This window comes from Dromiciops gliroides, chromosome 2 (assembly GCF_019393635.1).
Source record: "Dromiciops gliroides isolate mDroGli1 chromosome 2, mDroGli1.pri, whole genome shotgun sequence".
Classification (NCBI taxonomy): Eukaryota; Metazoa; Chordata; class Mammalia; order Microbiotheria; family Microbiotheriidae; genus Dromiciops; species Dromiciops gliroides.
In genome coordinates, this window is record NC_057862.1 from 414,043,404 (window position 1) to 414,065,770 (window position 22,367).

The 22,367-nt window shown below is 39.3% G+C and overlaps 1 pseudogene; it reads left to right on the plus strand.

Annotated features, from left to right (window-relative positions):
• Window positions 1-8,213: 8,213 nt before the first annotated feature.
• LOC122738992 lies at window positions 8,214-21,145 on the plus strand (annotated as a pseudogene).
• Window positions 21,146-22,367: the final 1,222 nt, after the last annotated feature.

The window sequence follows — 22,367 nt, forward strand, 5'->3', positions numbered from 1 at the left end:
GCTTGTGAGGACAATAAGAAAGTAGTTTTCCTTGAATCACACACTCTTTGACAAGAAGGTGCGACCATATCTCTGTCAATAGTTCACAGTGTCCTCCCTGAAGATAGGGGTACTTAGTAAATGTTGAATGGAATAGAATTGCTCCTGTAAGGCTTAATGATTACTTTCATAGACAGAATTGGGGTGGGGATGGGGCGGAGTCCCAGGCTTTGCTCCTCAGTACTGAAACTTAGAAATTGCAAAAGTTTTAACATATACATTCCTCCAGCAGCTTTTAAGTAACACCATCTCCCTTAAGTGTACTTTTCTTAATTATTTCTTGCCTTTTCTCCCCATGAAAAATTACAAACTTGATTTCTGAGCATCTTTTCACAGTGATTGTCTGGGAGGTAAAAATTGCATTGCTTTTACTAGGCATGAAAATCACTACTTGTGACACTCACTACATCATCTATCAGGTCTGTCTTCTGTTAGACAGCTGTCTCAATAGCAACAACAATATCAACGATGACAAGCACCATCATCATCATCCCCACCATCTATATAGTATTTTCATGTCTACACAGTGTTTTCCATAAAACTTGGTGAGACTAGCAGCACAACTGATGTGGTATCAAAGATATTAGCTATTAATTGTGAACTGGCTAAACACATTGCAGGATATGAATGCAATGGAATATTATTGTGTCATAAGAATAAACAAATAGGAAGAATTCAAAGAAACAGGGAAAGACTTGTATGAACTGAAGAAGAGTAAGCAAGCAGAACTAGGAAAATAAGATATACAACAACTACAACAAGATAAATAGTAATAACAATAAAAACAAAACGGAAAATTCTATGATTTTAATACTAAGGTTGGTCCCGAGAAGAATTGAGAAAATGTATGAGCTGGGAAACTATTTTGTATAGAATATTTCATACACTGTCAGATATGGTTTATGTGTTCATTGTTTTCTTGATCTGCTATATTTTTTTTTACTTTTTTGTCTTTGTTATAAGACATGGTTCACTGAGTAGGGGTAAGGCAAAGTGGGAATGTATCTGAAAATAAATGTGATATAAAGAGAAATATATATATATAATTTAAAATAAATATGTGAAAATATTTTATAGATGGAAAAAGGGCAAGGTTGAAAAGATTTTACAAGAAAAAAATTAATGTAGCTAAGATAGGAAATGAAGCAGTTGACTGGGGAAAATATCTTGCTATCAAATATTTCTGTTGAGGATCTGATATGCAAGATACATAGACAATTAACAGAAATATGCAAGACCAAATTCCATGTTCTCAAAGATAAGTGGTCAAAGGATAAGAACAGACAGCTTTCCAAAGAATTACAAACTATCAACAATCACATGAACAAATGCTTCAAATAACTAATGATAAGAGCATTGAAAATCAAAACAATCTCATAGCAAGAAAACTGACAAAGGTGACAAAAATGGGAAGAGTCAATGTTGGAGATACTGATGCTTGGTTGGTAAAGCTTTGAACTGGTCCAATAATTCTGTAAAGCTATTTGGAATTATGCAAAGAAAGTGAGTAATATGTCCATATCCTTTGATCCAAAGATTCTAGAATTTTAAGTGATCATTGATAAAATGAAAAGTCCCATGTAGTTACAACAGAATTTTCTGTGGCAGGTAGGCTGTGCAGTGAATAAAATATTGGACTTGGAGACTGGAAGGCTCAAGTTCAAATATTGCTTCAGCTACTTGTTTTGTTACCTCAGTCAAGTCACTTAATTTCACGAAGCCTCCATTTCCTCATCTGGAAAATGATGATAATAATAGACCTTACAGGATTGTTTTGAGGATCAGATAAAAAAATGGAAAGTATGCTACTTATTAATATTCTTAGCAAAGAATTAAAAGTAGATGCCCATTGGCTGGGGATTGGAGAAACAATGTGGTACATGAATGTAAGAGACTATTACTGTGCTTTAAGAAATAAGGAGCATGAATACAGAGAAGTATGACAAGAATTACATGGACTGAGGAAAAGCAAAGTAAACAGAACCAGGAAAAAAATCTATAATATTTCCAAAAATATAAAGAGGAAAAACATTAAAAAAACAATCAAAATGTAATGCTGTGAAATTATAATGACCAAGATTATTTCCCCCAATGCTGCTCTCTTATAAAGTAGAGGACTGTGGGTATGGAATACAGCATATAACAATGGGCTTCTTCAATATGTTGTTTAGTTTTATAGACCTTTTTTTTCTTTTATTAAAAGGGATAGATCTCTGGTAAAAAGTGAGGAGAGGGATACAATGAGAAATGTGCATTGCATAACAAAAGATAATTAGAATTTACATTTTAAAAGATCCATAATTTTGGAGAGAGCAATACTCTTGAATGATAAGATTGTAAGCCAGATTGCAGAGGGTTCAGAAGAGAGGAAATGAAGGATCTGAGTATAGATGGCTTTTTCAAGGAGTTTAGTTGAGAATGGGAAGAGAGAAATGGATAGAGAACTAGCTGAAATAGGGTGCTAGCCAGCCTTGGAGTGTTCACCATGTCAAGTCAGTTCCTTTGCCTGCTGCTGAATGGAATCTGATAATGTAATTTCCTATCTCCTTTTTTGACTCTCTGTGCTCTACAAAAGACATGACCTCTACCCAAATAGTCTTTGTCAGTCTTACCTTAACTTCCCAAGCCCATAACCCACTCTCTGTCCCCATCCATACCTCTGCTTGGTTAGGGGACAGAAAGGAGAAATGTATGGATTCAAAAGGTAGGACTTTCTGGGACACAAACAGTTTCAAAGCCATTTCCCTGGTGACATGATTGGCTTCAGATTCGTTCCCAAGGGGGCCCATTCTGTTTCATTGGGTAGGGAGGGGGGAGCTGAAACTCAGCTCTGGTTAAATCCCAAGAAGAGAGTTGCCGGTGTTGATTTGCAGTTTGACAGTCAAAAATAATCCGACCATCGCTATGCAAGTGATTTATACAAGTGTCTTAATTGGCATCTTGATTATATGATTGCGTGAAGTGCTGTTTGCTAGGTGTATCTCTAAATAGAAAAAAACAGAGCTATACAGCTGTGCAGGGTATACAAAGCTCTTGGTAGAGTGAGAAAAAAATGAAGTTTTATCTTCTTGTTTGGTTCTAATCCTGCTTTCGTTAGTTTTAGCCTCCATGTTGGATGGACCCCGTAACAGGAGACTCACCCCGCCCCAAAACAACAGTTGTCTTCCTAGACTGTGTGACTGTGGCTGAAGCACAGCACAGAGTGGACTGCGAACCCCCACCCCCACATCACATCAAGGCAACCCCAACTCAGAAATGCAGCCTCTCCAGGCAGGATCACAGCTAATTATTTTAGAAGTACAGTTTAAAGGCAAGTTATCTTAACTTTATAGCTAATCCGGTGAAGATCTAAGAGAAACTTGAAAATCATAAAACATTCCAGAACATTATATTTTATGCAGTCCAAAATGTGACACATGGGGTCTTTAATAATTCACTGCTTGTTAACATTAAACAACTGTTAACATGCTCAAATAATTAGTTATGCTTGCTTGACATGTTTGCATCTTTAATAATTGATGCATTTATCTTAATTACTAACAGTATTATGGTCGTAATATGCATCTTTTTTCTATCTTAAAATTCTAACAAAAACTGACTTTTTGCCAAAAATGATTATGCTCTAAGTTTTAATTACTCATTGTAATTAAATTGCAAGCTGCAGTATTTTACTAAAATATCTTTCACAAAAATATTTAATGCAAAAGAGGTGATTTGTTGTTTATGCCGCCGAGTTAGTAAATATTTCATAAGTTTGATATTACCCTTTCAGAGTGGATATAAAATAATGTAGTTTTCAGGATGTGAGTCAATTTCAAAGCTTCAGTAGCTAAGGGCTCCCCCCACATACTCCTACCATTTTTTTTCTTTGAAACCCATCATAAGTAGTATCTGTCAGAAGTTTCTGTCACTGGAACCAGACATAAACAAAAGAATTAAAACCCTTAAGCACAAGAGCAAAAAAGAAAATCTGAAATGGTGCTGGTCCAAAGGCAAATTGAAACCATCTTTCACTCTGTTTTTCTCTCCCTGTGGGAAACTGAGGCAGAATTCTTCCTGGGTTGGGAGATTAATGAAAGGCTTCATGGGAATGGAGGATCAAATTAGCCTATGACCTTTGTTCCTATATCTTTTACAGAAAATCAAGGAAAGGTTACCCTAATTATAAGACCTAACCTATCTAAACACATTTAATGTTTATTTACAAAGCACATTATATACATTATCTCAGTGGAACCTCATAATAACCCTGTGAGATAGACACTGTCAATGTTTTTCTTTCCATTTCATGGATGAACAAACTGAGACCTATGGAAGGTAAGTGATTTGTTCATGGCTACATAGCTTGTGTCAGAGGTGGGATTTGAAGGAAGGTCGCCCTTAACTGGAACTCTAGTGCTCCTTCTGCTATAATACCATATTGATTGAGGAGAGAAATTGAAGTATTCCTAGAAATAACAAGTCAATTGTTCACATCCTCTCTACCTACTTGGGGGTCCAAATTGCTCAGCTTTAGAGAGCAGCTCACCCCATATGGCAGTGTCAACCTAAATGTGGGGTGGTTGAGCATCCAGAGAGAAACTACAAGATGGTTCATTAGTTATTTATTTGCTGTTATAAGTTATCAGAGGTTTTTAAGATGCAAATCAAGCAATTATGGGGCTCTCTGGAAATGACAGGCAGGGCAGAAACTAGCCCATTGCCAAGGGAGAGAAGAGGGCGGTGGATAAACCTGGAGGTGCTCAGCTTCCTTGGAAGGCTCCCCTCTGGCCAATAAGAATGAGTAGCTCATATTGACATCACATCCCTACACACATACACACATACACACATACACACATACACACACATGCATACACTCATGTATGCACACTCATACACATACATACATACATACATACAGTTGTAGCTCAGAGACCTCTGTTCAGTGAGGGCAAAGATAGCAGTGACAAATGGCGTCTGAACTACTGTGGGCAGGAGTAGGGAGCAGAGCTCAGCCAAGCACCTTCTTTGAGAGTCTCCCTCTGAAAAAAAAAAATAGGGGGCAGCTAGGTGGCACAGTGGATAAAGCACCAGCCCTGGATTCAGGAGGACCTGAGTTCAGATCTGGCTTCAGACACTTGACACTTACTAGCTGTGTGACCCTGAGTAAGTCACTTAACCCTCGTTGCCCCACAAAAAAAAAAAAAGAGAGAGTCTCCTTCAGAAAATAATCTCGCCCAAAGTCAGTCAGCAAACAGACAATTCAATGCAATTCACAAGAGCATCTTGAAGGGTGAAGCTCTGGTTGTTAGGAAGCTTTTCTTTATACATGACCTAAATTTGCTTCCCCTTGACCTCCCTTCCCTTCATTGTTCCTGATGGTTTTGCCCTCTGGAACCAAGCAAAACAAATCCCTCTTCCATAGGACAGTTCTTCAAATACTTAAAGAAATTATGTACTGTGTGAGTTTTCTCTTATCTGGGCAAACCATCCTTAGTTCCTTCAACTATTCTTCATTTGAAAGGATCGCAAAGCAATAAAAAGGGAGGGTCTCAAATTCTCCCTCTAGAAATTGCTGCTAAATTGCTAGAAACTTGAAGTAGAATTTTCATCTTGGTAGTCTGAAAGGGAGGTGAGTTCCCTAGAAGTTGAAAAAAGAGACTATATGTAGAGATCATGGGTACCTCAAGATAAGATGACAGCAGGTAGATTGGGCCGTCAGTGAAATATTCTGAAATATCTGAGTTTTGAGAACTGCTTATGCTTAGGGCTTAAGGTCTATACTTTTAGTGATAGGGAGAAGAGAAAAAGACCAGAAAAGGAATTCACCTTAGGTCACAAAGCAAGATATCTCCATATTATTACTCTAAGGATATACCTTCCTTCTATGATTTGGTCAGAGGAAATTATAAGTTAGTATTTTCATAAGATTTATAGCTATGAGGGTCCTTACAGGTTGTCTAATAAAGGCCGTATGATTTACAAAAAAAGGATTTGTTGTTCTTTAGTAATTTTAGTCATATCTGACTCTTTGTGACCCCCATTTGGGGTTTTCTTGGCAAAGATACTGAAGTAGTTTGTTGTTTCATTCTTCAGTTCATTGTCTAGATGAGGAAACAGGCAAACAGGGTTAAGTAACTTACCCAGCATCACACAGCTAGTCTGAAGTCAGATTTGAATTCATGAAGTTGAGTCTTCCTGACTCCAAGCCCAGAACTCTATCCACTGTGTCACATAGCTGCCCTTACAAAGAAGGACTTTGAGGCACCGACAGGTTAAAAACAGCTTGTTCCGAGGCAGAATTCAAAATCAGGTTCTCTTTCTTCAGGGCCAATGCAATTAGGGTATAAGTCCTTCTTACTAATCAACCATCTGACACTTATTAAGTGACAGAGGCAGCTAGGTGTAGAAGTGGGTAAAAGTCAGGATTCACATGTATTTTCTAGGAGAAAGAAGCAGGCTCATCGTGCTGAATGTTTTATCTGTATTTTATTGGACAGTTATACCTTTGAAAGAATATATTGTGGTAGAGTGCTTTCTCCAAGGCTGGGGATTATGGAGTAAGGGAATGATGTTTGGGGCAGATGAAACCCCTGGAAGAGCTTCTGTCCCTGAGTCTACTGCCCATTTTCTAGCTGTAAATCCATCCCTTTCTCTCATGTGCACCAATTCCATGCCTTCTCCCCTGCCTTCATAAATGCTGCTTGTCTGATGAGCTTCCAAGGAAGCCAGGTAGATGCCTAAAGTAATACTGTTGAACCAATGGGATGCTTCAGCCTTTCCAAACACAGGAGCCAACAGAATAACAAAAAGCAAGCAGGAACTGCTGAAGGCTGGGTATGATAGGCCTTGTCTTTAATCATGTGTTTTGGAGGCATTGTGCTTTGGCAATGGAAACGGCCAACTGCCTACAGGATATGATGTGAGGAACAACAGGAAGGCAGAAAATCAGTGCAATGTAAGGGAGAGAACAAAAGCCTATGAGTCCAAAGATCAGAATTCGAGTCCTATCCTGGGAGGTGACACACTAAATATGTCATAAATATGTAATCTTGGGTAAGCAATTACCCTCTCTGCGCTTTAGCAATCATTTCTGGCTCTGAAATTTTATGATTGACATCTCCCTAATGGCACCCAATTTTTTAAAAAATCCATGATGCTTTTAGGAAATATGCCATTAGTATTTCATTCCTATGTGTTAAATATTTCTTCTTTCAGTATTTCTTCTCCTCATTATAAATTAACTAGAAACCCTAATGCAAATTTGATATCATGGGTTTTACTGAGCTTTGGTGGAATGCATGAACTGGGATATAGTTTTTGGAAGGGTAGACCTTATTCAGAAGAATCAAGAAAAGTAAAATGTAGGGAAGAGGGGAATTAACATTATATTTATTTATTTTGCATTTTATTATTATAATATTCTGTCCTATTATCCTATAATTTTATTATTATTTAAATAATAAATATTTATTATGAGGATTTGCTTGTATGAAAAAATACAGGAACCAGAAGGAGGGAGAAAGATGGGGAATATCTGAAGAGTAACAGAGAAAGAAACAGAATTGTAATATTCTACAGACCGCTAGGACAGAGAGGAAATAAATGAGGAATTTAGGAAACAGATCATAAGCCTGCCACACTGGCATGATATAATAGTGATGGGGGACTTGAATGATCTAGATATCTAATGGAATCTTCTCTTTGACAAAATCAGATCTTGTCTTGCTTCAAATGTAATTTCATCCTTTAAAAGGTGGAGGAACAATGAAGGGAAAAGCTGTCATGTATCTGAATCTGACCAGCAGGAAAAAAACTAGGTGCTGTCATGAGAATTATGGAAACCTTGGAGAAAGATTGGGTAGACTGTGAGTGAACACTCCATCTTAGAATCTGCATTAAAGAAGGAGTGCAAAGCCAGTCCTAGTATGGCATGTGCCCTTGATTTGGGGAGAGCAGATTTCAAAGGATGGAGAGAAAGGTTAGGCAAGAATCCATGGACAAAAATTCCAAGGGGGAAGTCAGACCAGATAGGAGAGGTTGCTTTCATGAAAGAAGTTCTAAAGAAACAAAGAGAAGGGGATCCAGTGAGGAAGGAAGTGTGGAGTTGTCTGAAGATGCCAATGTGGATTTACAAGAAACTCATTGACCAAATCAGACAAAAAAGTCTAGAAGATGGAAAGTAAGGGCAGATGATGGAAGATGAATATGAGACTCTGGTGGAGTACTGTGCGTATGGTACCCAGCGTACTAAAGATGCTTGGCAATGAAAAGGTCAACCAAAATTGTTTTATTTTGAACTATATCAGGGGAGAGAGGAGGGCATAATGATAATGAACAGTACTCCACTTTTTTTTCAATTGATCTTACTTCATGACACTGTATTTTATGTTACTACTTCCTCATTTTCTCCCCAGCTACCCTGTTGCCCAGAGCAAAGACCATGCCTTTGAGGATTTAACTCTCTAAGTTCTGGAATGGCTGCCCTAGGGCCCCCAAGGTCCTGATTGGCGAGTGCCTCCTGTGCAGCTCTCTTTATCAGGCTGGCTACTCCAGCCACATTTCACTCTCCTCATCTACCATCTTCTCCACAGCTGCTTTGCAGCTGTACATGTAGCAAATACCATTACCCCCCTTTCCCACCCCTAATTTCCTGTTTGAGAAACTGCTACTGTTACTGCTACTGGAAGGATATGTCCACTCACTATGGTTCCATTCACTAGCACAGGTTACTTTACTAATCAAAATACCTTTTCCTATTCACCACTTCCTTCTCCTTATTCCTCCAACCATTAGAATGTTCATTTCCCTGAGGACAAGGATTTTATTAGCTTTTGCTTTTGTTTTGCAAGCACTTACCACAGTTACTGGCATTTTGAAAACATTTAATAAATGTTTCATTCATTTGTTCATTCATTCATTCATTCACTTATTCATTCAACAGAGAGAATACAGAACTGCCCCATCCTTGTTTTCCTCCTGTATTTTTCCACCAAGAAGAACTGCTTTTGGACTTGAGAGGGGAAAAATGGTTAATAGGGAATCAACAAGGCAGCTAGGTGGCACAGTGGATAATGCACTGGCCCTGGATTCAGGAGAACCTGAGTTCAAATCTGACCTCAGACACTTGACATTTACTAGATGTGTGATCCCGGGCAAGTCACTCAACCCTCATTGCCCCACAAATAAATAAACAAACAAACAAATAAATAAATGAAATAAATTAGGGAATCAATATATAAGATAGGTAGAGAGACAGAAAATATCCAGCACCAGTTCTCCATATCAGTTCTTGGCCATTTCCAAACCATGCTATTGGGTGTATATCTTTGCCATCTAACATATCTTTATATGTTGTCTTTTCCCATAAGAGGGGCAATGAGGTGGTGCAGTAGACAGAGTACTGGGCCTGGAATCAGGAAGATCTGAGTTCAAATCTGGCCTTAGATACTTACCAGCTGTGTGACCCTGGGCAAGTCACTTAATCCAATTTGCCTCAGTTTCCTCATATGTAAAATGAGCTGGAGAAGGAAAAGGTAAACCACTCTAGTCTCTTTCCAAGAAAACCCCAAATGGGGTCACGAAGAGGAAGACATGACTGATTAATAACAACAACAACATCTCCCATAAAAGCATGACTTCCTGGAGAACAGGGACTTTCTCAATTCTTTGTATTTCTATCCTTAGCATTTAGCACAGTGACTGGCACTTAGTAAGCTCTTCATACTCATACATTCAATCAGTTGGTCAATTAGTCATTCACCTAGTTGTCCAGGATAAATTAAACTCTGCAGGCCCTAATAAACTACATTGCTCAATACTCAACGAATTGCTATTATAAAAATGGAGTCAATGTCAGTAAGTTTTTCCCCCCAGGACCATGGAGAATCAAGAAAGGTGCCACAAGACTGGAAAAGGCCAAACATCGAAACTATTTTTTTAAGGGAAGAGTCTGGGCCAGTGATCTTAACTTTAATTCATGGTAAAATCCTATGATGTGTTATTCAAAAGATGGTTAGTGAATGCCTGAAAAATCAATTAGTGACTACAAAAAAAAGCCAGTACTGAATCAATGAGAATAGATCATTAAAGAATAACAATACTAGCTGAAAATTATATAATGCTTCGTGTTTGCAAAGTGCTTTTTATACATGATCTTATTTGAGTCTTTCAACAACTTTGTAAAGTAGGTACTGAAGGTTTTATTATCAACTCCATTTTATAGGTGAAGAAACTGAGGTTTAAAAATGAAGTTCCTTGCCCACAATCACACACAGCTCATGTTAAAGTTAGGCCTTGAACTCAGTCAGATCTTCCTTACTCTAAAGCTATTATCTTACGCTGCCTCTGTAATCTAAACCCTTCTCTTCTTCAGACTGGACTGATTATTAGATGGGTAGATTAGGCAAATGCTGTATCTATCTCTATCTAAATCTCTTTCTTTCTCTCTCTTTATCTATATCTATAATATCTACATCTATATCTATAAATGTATCATTATTTATATCTATATAAAAAGTTTATTCAACAAATTCTCATATTTTTATCTATTTCTTTATTATTTTATGTCTATATCTATCATATTTTTCTTGTGTACAAGATGTAGAAATATGGGTTCGTGCAGGGTAGAGTCAGAGCCTAAAGAATAGTCGCTCATGGTACAATATCATTGAAGTATGAAGTTAATCTCTGGTGCATTACCACTGGAATCTATGCTTGACCATGTGATATTGAATGTTTTTATGAAAGACTAGTCTAACACTGACGAATGTGAGCCCCCACCATCTGAATGTCAGATATGTAACATCTTCCATCTTTCCCAGGGTTCTTCAGGATCCTTGCGGTGTTTGGGGGGTATGTAGGCTTTCTATCCCCGCACCAATGATGTTACCCCCAAGTGTAGGAGTAGATCTCCTGCACTACAGTCCCATTTAACTGCAAACTGTCAGATTAGTTTATAAAAAGAAATATTTATTTTAAAAGGTATCTTCTCCCTGTTTGTACCATATCAGTCTCTGGGGATCAGGTTTATTGTTCAGTTTGGTTCCTGGAGACCACAGTCCCAGTTTCAAATCTAACTTTCCCCTGTATCTCTCCCCATCTCAGATCTTGAGTCCCAGACATCTTGGTTTCTCCTGGTTTCTCACTGGGTAGGCTGGCTTCACCCATCCAGCCTATAATACTGTCTCCAAGGTCACCATGGCTCCAACTCCCAGGGCCAGTGCAGAGATCATCTCTTGCACATCAAACTGAGGACAAATGACACAGAACAGAAACAAACACCCCCAGACCAATTTATCAAAACTGGGGTAAAAGAGAAGTAGGCAATCTGTATCTTCCCTCTTGGTTCTGTTCATGTCACCCATACTGTAAGTGAACTGGGATCCTGATCCTCTGGACACAGCAAGAAAGATAAAGACTAGCTCAGTTTGGATAGTATTCCAGTTGTTCCGCTATGCAGCCAATCAAAAGAGGCTGCTCACCCCCATATGATAGGGTAATTCAGGGAAGTAAAATACCTCAAACTTAGGCAATCTTATCCTTGGAAAAAGGCAGAAGGGGTCTGCTTATCAAATTTACAAGGAACATCAAGCTAGAAGGGAGAGTGAACATATCGGATGTTGGTGTTAGGCTCCAAAAGGATCTCTATTAGCTAGAACAGTGGATCAAATGCAAGAAGAATAAATAGGGAAAAGTGTCAAGTATTAAAAGTGGGTTAAAAACTCAATTTCATAAACTATAAGCTATGAATTTTTCCTTCTCTAGATATCATCAGACAAAGGCTAAAAGACCACTATGCCTGGTGTGCTCTAGAGGAGATCCTCAATAAGTTGTGGGAAGCAGAATACTAGATGATCTCTGGTTCCATTCAGTTCTGAAATTCTGCAATCCTGCAATACAGACTCATTTTATAAGATGGAAGTACCTCTAGTAGGGTTCTCACAGTAAGGTCCAAGACCCTAGTATGGATTTATCAAGTCCTACACCTTGAAAGGGGAGGGCAATGAGGGGCAAGTATCACACAGTGGCTTAAAATTCTCTCAAAATGTGTGGCAAAGATAATCTAAGGATGAAAAGGGGAGCTAGCAGCACCAAAGAGGTGACTTTTGAAGACCTTTGCCAAGGGCCAGCTCTGCTCATTCTCATTTCTCCCCTTCTATGGAATTGGGGAGTAAAGGAGGAGTGAGTTTGTTTAATAAGAAGAGAAGGGTGAAAGAAGGCCTATGGAGACAAAGCTATCCCTTTGTGTCTCCAAATATTAAAAGTCTTCCTTCAACTTCCTAAGGACCTGGTCTATCTTTTTACTTTTGATCCAGGAGTTCCTCCTCAAGCCTTAAGATGTCAGGGCACTTTCAGGGAGGGCTGGTCTCTTCTGCTCCACATGTCCAGCAAGCCAAAGGGACTTAGCTCAGGGGGTCACTCTACCAGTCTGTTTGTTTTTTTTTTCCAACTCTTCCCACCCCTCCTATTTCCTGTGTTGTTATAGAACCCCACTTAGGTCTATGGGAGAGTCATCTTCATTTCTCACTGAAAACTGCAGGCCTGGTTGATGCTGTTTGCTTACCACTACAAATTAAAGGGAAGCATTGATGGAGGGATAATACAATAACAAAATATGGGGGAAATGAAGAGCTTACAGGGATCACAAATTTAGAGCTGGGAGAAGTCACGTAAAGTCATTGAATCCAACTTCATTTTATAGATGAGGAAGGGGAGGGAAGGGAAGGGAAGGGAAGAGAAAGGAGGCAAGGAAAGAAACATTTATTAAGTGACTACTAAGTACAAGGTGCTGTATCAAATGCTTTGCAAGTTTCTCATTTGTTCCTCCCCAAAATCCTGTGAGGTAGGTGCTATTATTATACCTAGGTTACAGTTGAAGAAACTGAGTTCCAGAGAGAATAAGTGATTTGACTGGAGTCATATAGTTAAGAAAGTGACTGTGTTAGGATTAGAACACAGGTCTTGCTGGTTCCAAGTTCAATGCTTTGTCCAGTCTATCACACTGTCTACATACCCTCAATGTCAACTATAGCCATGCTTAGCTTAGTTTGCTCTTCCTTTTTGCCACATCTTATCTGCAGAATGTCCATTAAGTCCATCAGCTAGGAGAACCAGATGAGGCAAAGCTGGTTTATGTCAGTCTTCCAGAAGCTGCTGACCTTCGACTTTAGCTCTGACTAGTGGATTCTAGGGCCTGGGACAAGAACCTTTTTACTACATTGGAGTGCATGCTTGTTTCAGATTTCACTAGACCTACTAACCATGGACCTGAAGATATCCTGCCACTTCTTCCCTGCCCCCAGTCCTACCTCCCCATCCAACCCCTATCCCATACAAAAATACACTGACACACAAAGTTCATTTATCTTCCAAGTTTTAATTCATCCTCTTTAGCCTCTCAACTCCTTCTGTATCCTAAAAATCTTCGCACCCCCCTGTACCTCCCCCTTCTCTCTCTCATCTCTTTCTCTCTGTCTCTCTCAGTCTCTGTCCCTCTCTCTCTGTTTTTCTCTCCTTCTCTCTCTCTCTCTCTCCCTTCTATCCTGCTATCTCTATTCCTGATGAACATGTCTAATCACATCAGATATTTTCCTTCTCATTAAACTTTTAGTGATGCCCTATTTTTTCTAGGATCATATATAAACTCCTTTGTTTACCATTTAAATCTCTCTCTTTTTTTGGTAGGGCTATGAGGGTTAAGTGACTTGCCCAAGGTCACACAGCTAGTAAGTATCTGAGTGTCTGAGGCCAGATTTGAACTGAGGTCCTCCTGAATCCAGGGCAGGTGTTTTATCCACTGCGCTGCCCAGCTGCCCCCTAAATCTCTTAATCACCTGGACCCTTCCTACCTTTCTGATCTTTTTACACTTTGCAAAGAGGTGAGCTCTTTGTATTCTGAGATCCAGCCATCCTGGCCTGTTGTGTTGCACACTCTATCCTCTGCCTCCATGCCTTTGCATTAGCTGGTTCCCCATTCCTAGGATATATCTCCTCTTCGCCTCCACTTCTTAGAATGTCTTGCTACCTTCAAGTCTCAGTTTAAGCACCCCTATTTACATGAAGCCATTCTTGATTCTACTCCACCTCCAGATAACCCCCATTTTCAGTGCCCTACCTCCCAAAACAGGCTTATATTCGTTTTGTATATATTATACATTTGTGTGCAGATGTGTATCATATATCATGTGTATACACGCACACATACATGATATATAGATATAGCTATATATACAGAAATTCATGATGCCTCTCTCCTAATAATGTAAGATCTTTGAGGGCCGAGACCTTTTCACTTTTTTGTATCCCCACAAGGCCTAGCCTACAGATGTTTAACAAATGCTGGATAAGTGATAGATTGACTAAAGCAAATCCTTAAGTAGATTACTGTGACTGGGTGTTTCTGGTGCTTATTCAGCCCTGTCCTACACTGACACTGACCCTGCAGCACCAGGCCCAGACAATAGGCCTTCACAGCTTCCTCCCTGAGCCCAGCTGTCCCTTCCAGAGAAAGGTTTTGCTCCCACATTGAAGATCTTTTCTGGTTCTGATTCTGTGGCCCTAATGGTCAGCCTCTCACTCCCCTTTCATTGCCTGTGTTGAAAGGACAGACTCCCTCTACAGCCAAGGACAGCGTATGGGTTGGCTCTTCCTTCAACTATTATTTCCAAGTTCTATGGGCAGATGATTCTTGTCCTCTACTATTCCCATGGAAGTGTCCCAGGCCCTTCAGTGAGAATTTTTTTTTCTTAACCATATGTAAATATTAAGAAAATACTTTCCCTACCCCTGGGCAGAAGCCAACAAGGCAGTGCACAGAGGAACTTGCAGAGGAAAGATGGAAGGGGATCAGGAAAGGAGGGGGCAGGGAAGTGAGAGCAATTTCTGTCCCTGAAGAACATTTTCCTGTGGATATGTTTGGCTTTTATATTTTATAGTTAATTTATTTATCTGACCACTTGGGAAGAAGTGGAAGGGGGAGTGCAATTTTATGAGCTGGGGACTGAATCAAAAACAATAGCACATTTAGGTCCTTTAATTTTTTTTTGTTCCTGGAGATTTATTTTGTTTTATTATATCTGACAGCAGTCAACAACAGCAAGTAGCCCAGCCCAGCTCGGAGCTCCCTGCACAGAATGGTTTGTATTCTCTGTACACAGGGCAGACATTTTTCACTCCATACATCATTTCAAACTTGTGGCATTGATTCCAAAAAGTAACATACATAACCTTGTTCTCCAGTCACAATTCCTTTAACGCCAGCCCTGCCAATGGGTGTTTGGGTGCAGTCACACGTACATTTTTAGATTTATTTTAAAGGAGGTGAGTGTGTGATTGGTGGTAGCAAGGCACATAGGGAAGCATGCATTTTGAGTTTTCATTTTTTTTTTAATAAAAATGAACGTTTAGGTCAGAGTATGTGAATGAGTTGGAGGTGGGAGAAGGGGGACTATTGCCCCAGCCTGGGCAAGATGAGGAGACCTAATTTTTTTTAAAAGGAGGCAAATGCCCATGAAACATGCTAATTTTTTTACAAATATTCATTATTTTTGTTTGCATTTGTGATTTCATCTGTATAAGAAGCTCTCCAATGAGAAGACTTACTCTACTATTGCAGCTCTGCAATTTAGTATTAGAAATGCCAGGAGTAATAATAAGAATCATAATAATTGTTAACATTTGTATGGCACTTTGAGTTTTACAAAATGCTTTATATAGACAATCTCATTTGAGTCTCACAATTTGAGGCTGGGAGATAGATGTTATTATCTCCATTTTACAGAAAATTGTTTAAGAAGAGGTAAGTTTTTTAGCATCTCAGACAGTAATGCACTTCCAACCCAATCATAGATCTAGTGCTGGAAGGAACCTCACAGGTCATCAAGTTCAACCTCTTCATTTTACAGAGGAGGAAACTGAGGCCAAGGAAGAGTGCCCAAGGGCTCATAGGTAGTGTCAGAGATGGAATCTGAGCCCAAATCCTGTGACACTAGAATGAAGGTGCTTTGCACAAGGGCATAATGCTTCCTTATCTATAAAATGGGTTTAGTAATGCCTATAAAGCCTACTTCATGGGGGGTGAAGATCAAATGAGATAAGGCGTATAAAGTGTGTGAAACCTTCAAGTAATATGTATTATAGCTGTGTATGCACATAGGCATATGCATATATACACATGTGCATGCACACAATATAGTGTATATATGCATATATTGTGAATATATTGCACATACATGTGCATTGCATATAAATGCACATACATGCATATTGTATGACACACTATATATAGGTGTATATATGTGCATATATTATGTGAATGTATGGGTTATGTGTACATCATATATCATGCATATGACATGTATTTAACACATACTATTGTGTATATAGCTTATGCATAGTACATATATTTGTTATTCATTCATTTTAGGTAGTGGCCAACTCTTTGTGACCTTATTTGGAGTTTCTTGACAAAAATACTACAGTGGGGGCAGCTAGGTGGTGCACTGGATAGATTACCAGTCCTAGAGTCAGGAGGACCTGAGTTCAAATCCGGCCTCAGACATTTAACACTTGCTAGCTGTGTGACCCTGGGCAAGTCACTTAACCCCAATTGCCTCACCAAAAAATACTACAGTTGTTTGCTATTTTCTTCTCCAGCTCATTTTGCGGATTAGGAAACTAAGGCAAACAGGGTTAAGTGACTTGCCCAGGGTTGCACAGCTAGTAAGAGTCTGAGGCCAGATTTGAACTCAAGAAGATGAGTCTTCCTGAATGTAGACCTGATACTCTATCCAGTGTGCCATTCAAACCTAGGTCTTTTCTGATTTCAAATCTGGTGATACACAGTGGATAGAGCACCGGCCCTGGAGTCAGGAGTACCTGAGTTCAAATCCGGCCTCAGACACTTAACACTTACTAGCTGTGTGACCCTGGGCAAGTCACTTAACCCTCATTGCCTCACTAAAAAAAAATCTGGTGATACAATGATAATTTTTTTAAGTGCCTGCCCTAAAGGACTCGAGAGGGTAAAGGTCATAAGGATTAGGTGGCTTCCTAAGGATACATGAATAGTAAGTGACTGACCTGAAACTAACACTAGAAATTAGTATTCCAAGTCTCTTTACTTGTAACAATTATCCTTCCATACACTCAGGTTCAAAATCTTAGCCATAGATTTGACTTCTCATTTTCCCTTACCCCACATAGCCAACCAGTTGCCAAGCCTTGTCAATTCTATCTCTTACATCTGCCCCACTGTCTCTACTCATATAACCATCACCTTTCCCATCATCTCTTTCCTGTATTCTTATAATAGTCTCCTATCTGGTCCTCCTACTTCTAGTCTCTCCCCTTTGCTATTATTCACCTCTCCACTGCTATCTCAGTGTGCCTCCTAAGGCACGGATCTGACCAAGTTACTCCCTTGTTCACTAAACTCAAGCAGCTTCTTATTACCTCAAGGATCAATCTATCAACAAGCATTTATTAAGCACGTGCTATATATGTGCCAAAAATTGTTCTAGGCCCTGTAGATACAAAAACAAAAAAAATTATCCCTGATCTTTAGGAACTTACATTCTGTCAAATGCAAGGGCCTCTGCTGTGGCTTTCCAAACCCTACAGAATTTGACCCCAAAATCGCTTTACAGACTCATTAAATGAATCTCCTTCACATACTATAAATTCTGCCACACTGGCTTTCTTTCTATTCCTCATACATGATGCTCTATCTCCCATCCCTCTGCCTTTGCATTCTCCATGCCTGGAATGCATTTCTGTCTCTTAGAATCTCTGGTTCCTTTCAAAGTTCATCACGAATATCACCTTCTACATGATGCCTTTGCAGATTGTCCAGCATTCACTTGTAGCATCCCCACCATCCCCAAATTAACCTGTATTTATTTTATGTATATTTACATATTCTCATAGTTAAGTATAAAAGAACATAAAAATATTGTTGTTGTTGTTATGGACAGCTATGCAGAGCAGTGGATAAAGTTCCAGGACTAGACTTAGGAAGGCTCGTCTTCCTGAGTTCAAATTTGGCCTTAGATACTTATTAGCTACATGACCCTGGGCAAGTCACTTAACCTTGTTCACCTCAGTTTCTTCATGTGTTAAATGATTTAGAGAAGGAAATGGCTAACCACTTCAGGATCTTTACCAAGAAAATTCCAAATAGGGTCACAAAGAGTAGGACATAACCGAAATGTCTGAACAACAAAAATTGTTTCCCACAATAGAATATAAGATCACTTAGAGAATGTTCTATTTTATTTGTCTTTGTATCCCTGGTGCCAAGCACAGTGCCTAACAGAGAGCAGGTATTTAATAAGTAATGGATGGATAGATGGAAAAAGGAATGAGCTGGGGTGCAAAGAGCAGAAGACTGAGGCTAGAGGAACTTTTGCAAAATTTTACATGGGGTACCTGAGGATTTAGAGTGAGGATTGCTTGGATTTTAGAGCTGGGTCTCAGTAGAGAGCCAAGATGGCAAAGGATAGCTAGAAACTCTCTCAACATTCCCCTCCAAACAACTTTAAAATCACTCATCAAAGGGGCAGCTAGGTGGCACAGTGGATAAAGCACCAGCCCTGGATTAAGAAGGACCTGAGTTCAAATCTGGCCTCAGACACTTGACACTTACTAGCTGTGTGACCATGGGCAAGTTACTTAACCCTCATTGCCCTGTAAAAAAATAAGTAAATAAATAAATAAAAATCACTCCTCAAATAAAACTTTGGAGCAGCAGAACCAACAAAAGGTCAGTGTAAATATTGGAAGTCCTCTATTTCTTTAAATATCTACTTTTTCCCGTGAAGGATTACACAGTTTTGCTGGGTAAATTATTCCTGGTTATAATCCTAACTCCTTTGCCTTCCAGAATATTATATTCAGGGGCAGCTAGGTGGCGCAGTGGATAAAGCACCGGCCCTGGATTCAGGAGTACCTGAGTTCAAATCCGGCCTCAGACACTTGACACTTACTAGCTGTGTGACCCTGGGCAAGTCACTTAACCCCCATTGCCCCACAAAACAAAACAAAACAAAACAAAAAAACCCAGAATATTATATTCCAAGAATTATGTTCCTTTAACACAGAAGCTTCTATATCTTGTGTAATCCTGACTGTGCCTCTACTATATTTGAAAAGTTTGCAACACCTGGATGAGAGCTCAGCCCAAAGCACAGAAGCAGCACCAGCAGTAGGCTTTGAAGGCCACCACATCAGTGATGGCAGCAGCAGGAATAGCTTCAGGAACCCTCAACCCAGAGACCATAAAGGGGCTGGACAACTGGTAAGAAAGTTATGTGTGAGATTTAAAATTGGATACGAGAGCATTAAACTCCCCTTTAACCTTCCCCTTATTTATTTCCCAGACCAGTAAGTGGAAGAAGCCTCTGATCTTTAGTTAGAGCTTTTATTGTTTGGGAATTACAATGTGATGTTGATTAGAGAGATAGGAAAGTAGAAATACAACCAAATAGTCTTAGATCTAAGCTTAGTCTATATTCCGTATAGAACTCACCAAAAACCTGTATAGAACTCACCAAAAACCTGTATAGAACTCACCAAAAACCCAAGGCTACCTCTGAGGCTGAGAGCCGTGTCAAGCACGTGCTGTTACGGAGAACCGGGCCAAATCGAACCTCAGTCAGTGTCTGTGTGTGCAGAGCAAACCAGCGGGCCAGGAGAGTGGAAAAAGACCTCACTTCCGTTCTCTCCTTGCCTTTTAAGCTCGTACCCCGGAAGTGGAGTGCTTAGCAGACGGACTGGTGGTTCGTCACAGTCTCCTCCCCGAAAGGGTGGTCCTTTGAAAAACTGGCATCTTTCAGTTATCGCTAACCGACTGTTAAAAAACTTTCACTTTTTTACCACATATGAAAAGGAAACTTGTTGGCACTAGGTGCAGCTGATGCTGATTAGCAACTCAGTTGTGCATAAGTTGTTCCAGGTCACAGTTCCAGGCAAAAGAGAAGCACTAGTTCTTGTAGCTGCATGGGAGGAGGGGCCCTTGATGAGTAAAGACCAGGATCCCAGAAGCACAGTGATCATACTTCTCCCCAGATCACTTCACCTTGGAAACACCAAAAAATGTGTAGACCCCCAGAACAAACTCTGAAAATAGCAGCACAAAACAAAACAAAACAAATTTAAAAAAACACAAACGAACCTGAAGCTTGGGACAGTGCCTCCCCACCCAACTTTAACAAAAATTTCAAAGTCAAGAAATAGGCTAAAAAAAAGGAGCAAACAATGCCAACAATAACAAAAAGAATTTTTCCACAAAAACTACTATGGTGGCAGGAAAGACCAAGACATAAACTCAGAAGACAATGTGAAAATGGCTACAAACAAAGCATCAAAGACAAATTCTAATTGACTCTAAGCCCAACAAGAAATTTTGGAAGTGTTAAAAAAACAAGAGTGGTAGAGGAAAAATTGGGAAAAGAAATGAGTGTAATGCAAGAAAATTATGAAAAGAGAATTAGCAGCTTGGTAAAAGAGGCACAAAGAATACTGAAGAAAATAATACCTTAAAAAAGAATTGCTTCTTTTCCTGGGCAGAGTTGGCCATGGCCAACTCCTGGTGATCAATGGGCGGGGCCATCTCCTGGGCCATTTGGCAGCCATTGTGGCCAAGCACGTCTTCCTGGGGTGGAAGGTGGTTGTGGTTCACTGTGAAGGCATCAACATCTCGGGAAACTTCTACCAGAACAAGCTGAAATACCTGGCCCCCAGCCACATTTTCTGGAGGACTGTTAGAGGGATGCTTCCCCACAAGACCAAGCATGGTCAGGCTGCCTTGTAATGCCTTAAGGTGTTTGATGGCATTCCCCCACCCTATGACAAGAAGAAATATATGGTTGTCCCAGCTGTTCTCAACATGGTCAGACTGAAGTCAACAAGAAAGTTTGCTTATCTGGGGCACCTGGCCCATGAGGTTGGCTGGAAGTATCAGGCAGTAACTACTACTTTGGAAGAGAAGAGGAAGGAGAAAGCTAAGATCCATTATAGAAAGAAAAAGAAGCTCACAAAAGTACACAAACAAGCTGAGAAGAATATGAAAGGCAAAATACACAAATACACAAAAGTGCTGAAGAAACACAGGCTGCTGGTGTGAGTACGATAAAGTCTATCCTCTATGGCCAAAAAACCCCCAAACAAAACAAAACAAAACAGAATTGATCTAACTGTAAAAGAGGCACAAAAGCTCACTGAAAAAAATGATCCTTTAAAAATTAGAATTGGCCACATGGAAACTTATAACTCCATGAAATGTCACAAAAAAAAATATAACAAAATCAGAAGAACAAAAAAATTAGAAGAAAACATGAAATAGATTATTAAAAAACCCAACAACTTATCTGTAAATAGGTTGAGAGAGAATTTAAGAATTATTGGACTACCTGAAACCCATGATCAAAAGAGCCTAGATGTCATATTTAAAAAAAATATATCAAGGAAAACTATCCCAATATTTTAGATCCAGAGAGTAAAATAAAAAGTGAAAGAATTCAATGATGACCTTTTGAAAGAAATACCAAAATAAAAATTCCCAGGAATATTGTAGCCATATTCCAGTTCTCCCAGGGCAAGGAGAAAATATTGCAAATAGCCAAAAAGAAACAATTCAAATATAGTGGAGGCACAGTCAGGATCACATAATATTTAGCAGCTTCTGTGTTAAACGAACATAATTCTTGGAATATAATTTTCTAGAAGGCAAAGGAGTTAGGATTACAACCAGGAATAACCTACCCAGCAAAACTGAGTTTAATCCTTCAGGGGAAAAAATAGACATTTAAAGAAATAGAGGACTTCCAAATATTCCTGATGAAAAGACCAGAGCTAATTGACATTTAAACAAAAAACTTAAGAGAAGAATAAATAAATAAACATGAAAGAATAATATAAGGAATTTAACATAGTTAAACTGTTTGTATTCCTTTATGGGAAAATGACACAAGTAACTCCTAAAAAAACATTATCATCATTAGGGCAGTTAGAAGGAGTTTATATAGACAGAGGGCATGACTGTGAGTAGATTATGTTGGGGTGATCTTGAAAAAAAGGTGTGGGAAAGAGAAATGCACTAGGAGAAGTAAAATGGGAAAATTTTTCTCACATTAATTAAGTGAACAAAGAAAAGCTTTTATACTGGAGGAAGAAATAAAGGAGAGGGGAGGGCAATACTTGAACCTCACACTCATTGGAATTGGTTCAAAGAAGGAAGAATACACACACACACACACACAGTTGGGTGTAGAAATCTGTCTTGTCCAAAAGGGAAACAGGAAGGGAGGAGCAATAAGAGATATGGGGGAGCAATGATAAAAGGGAAA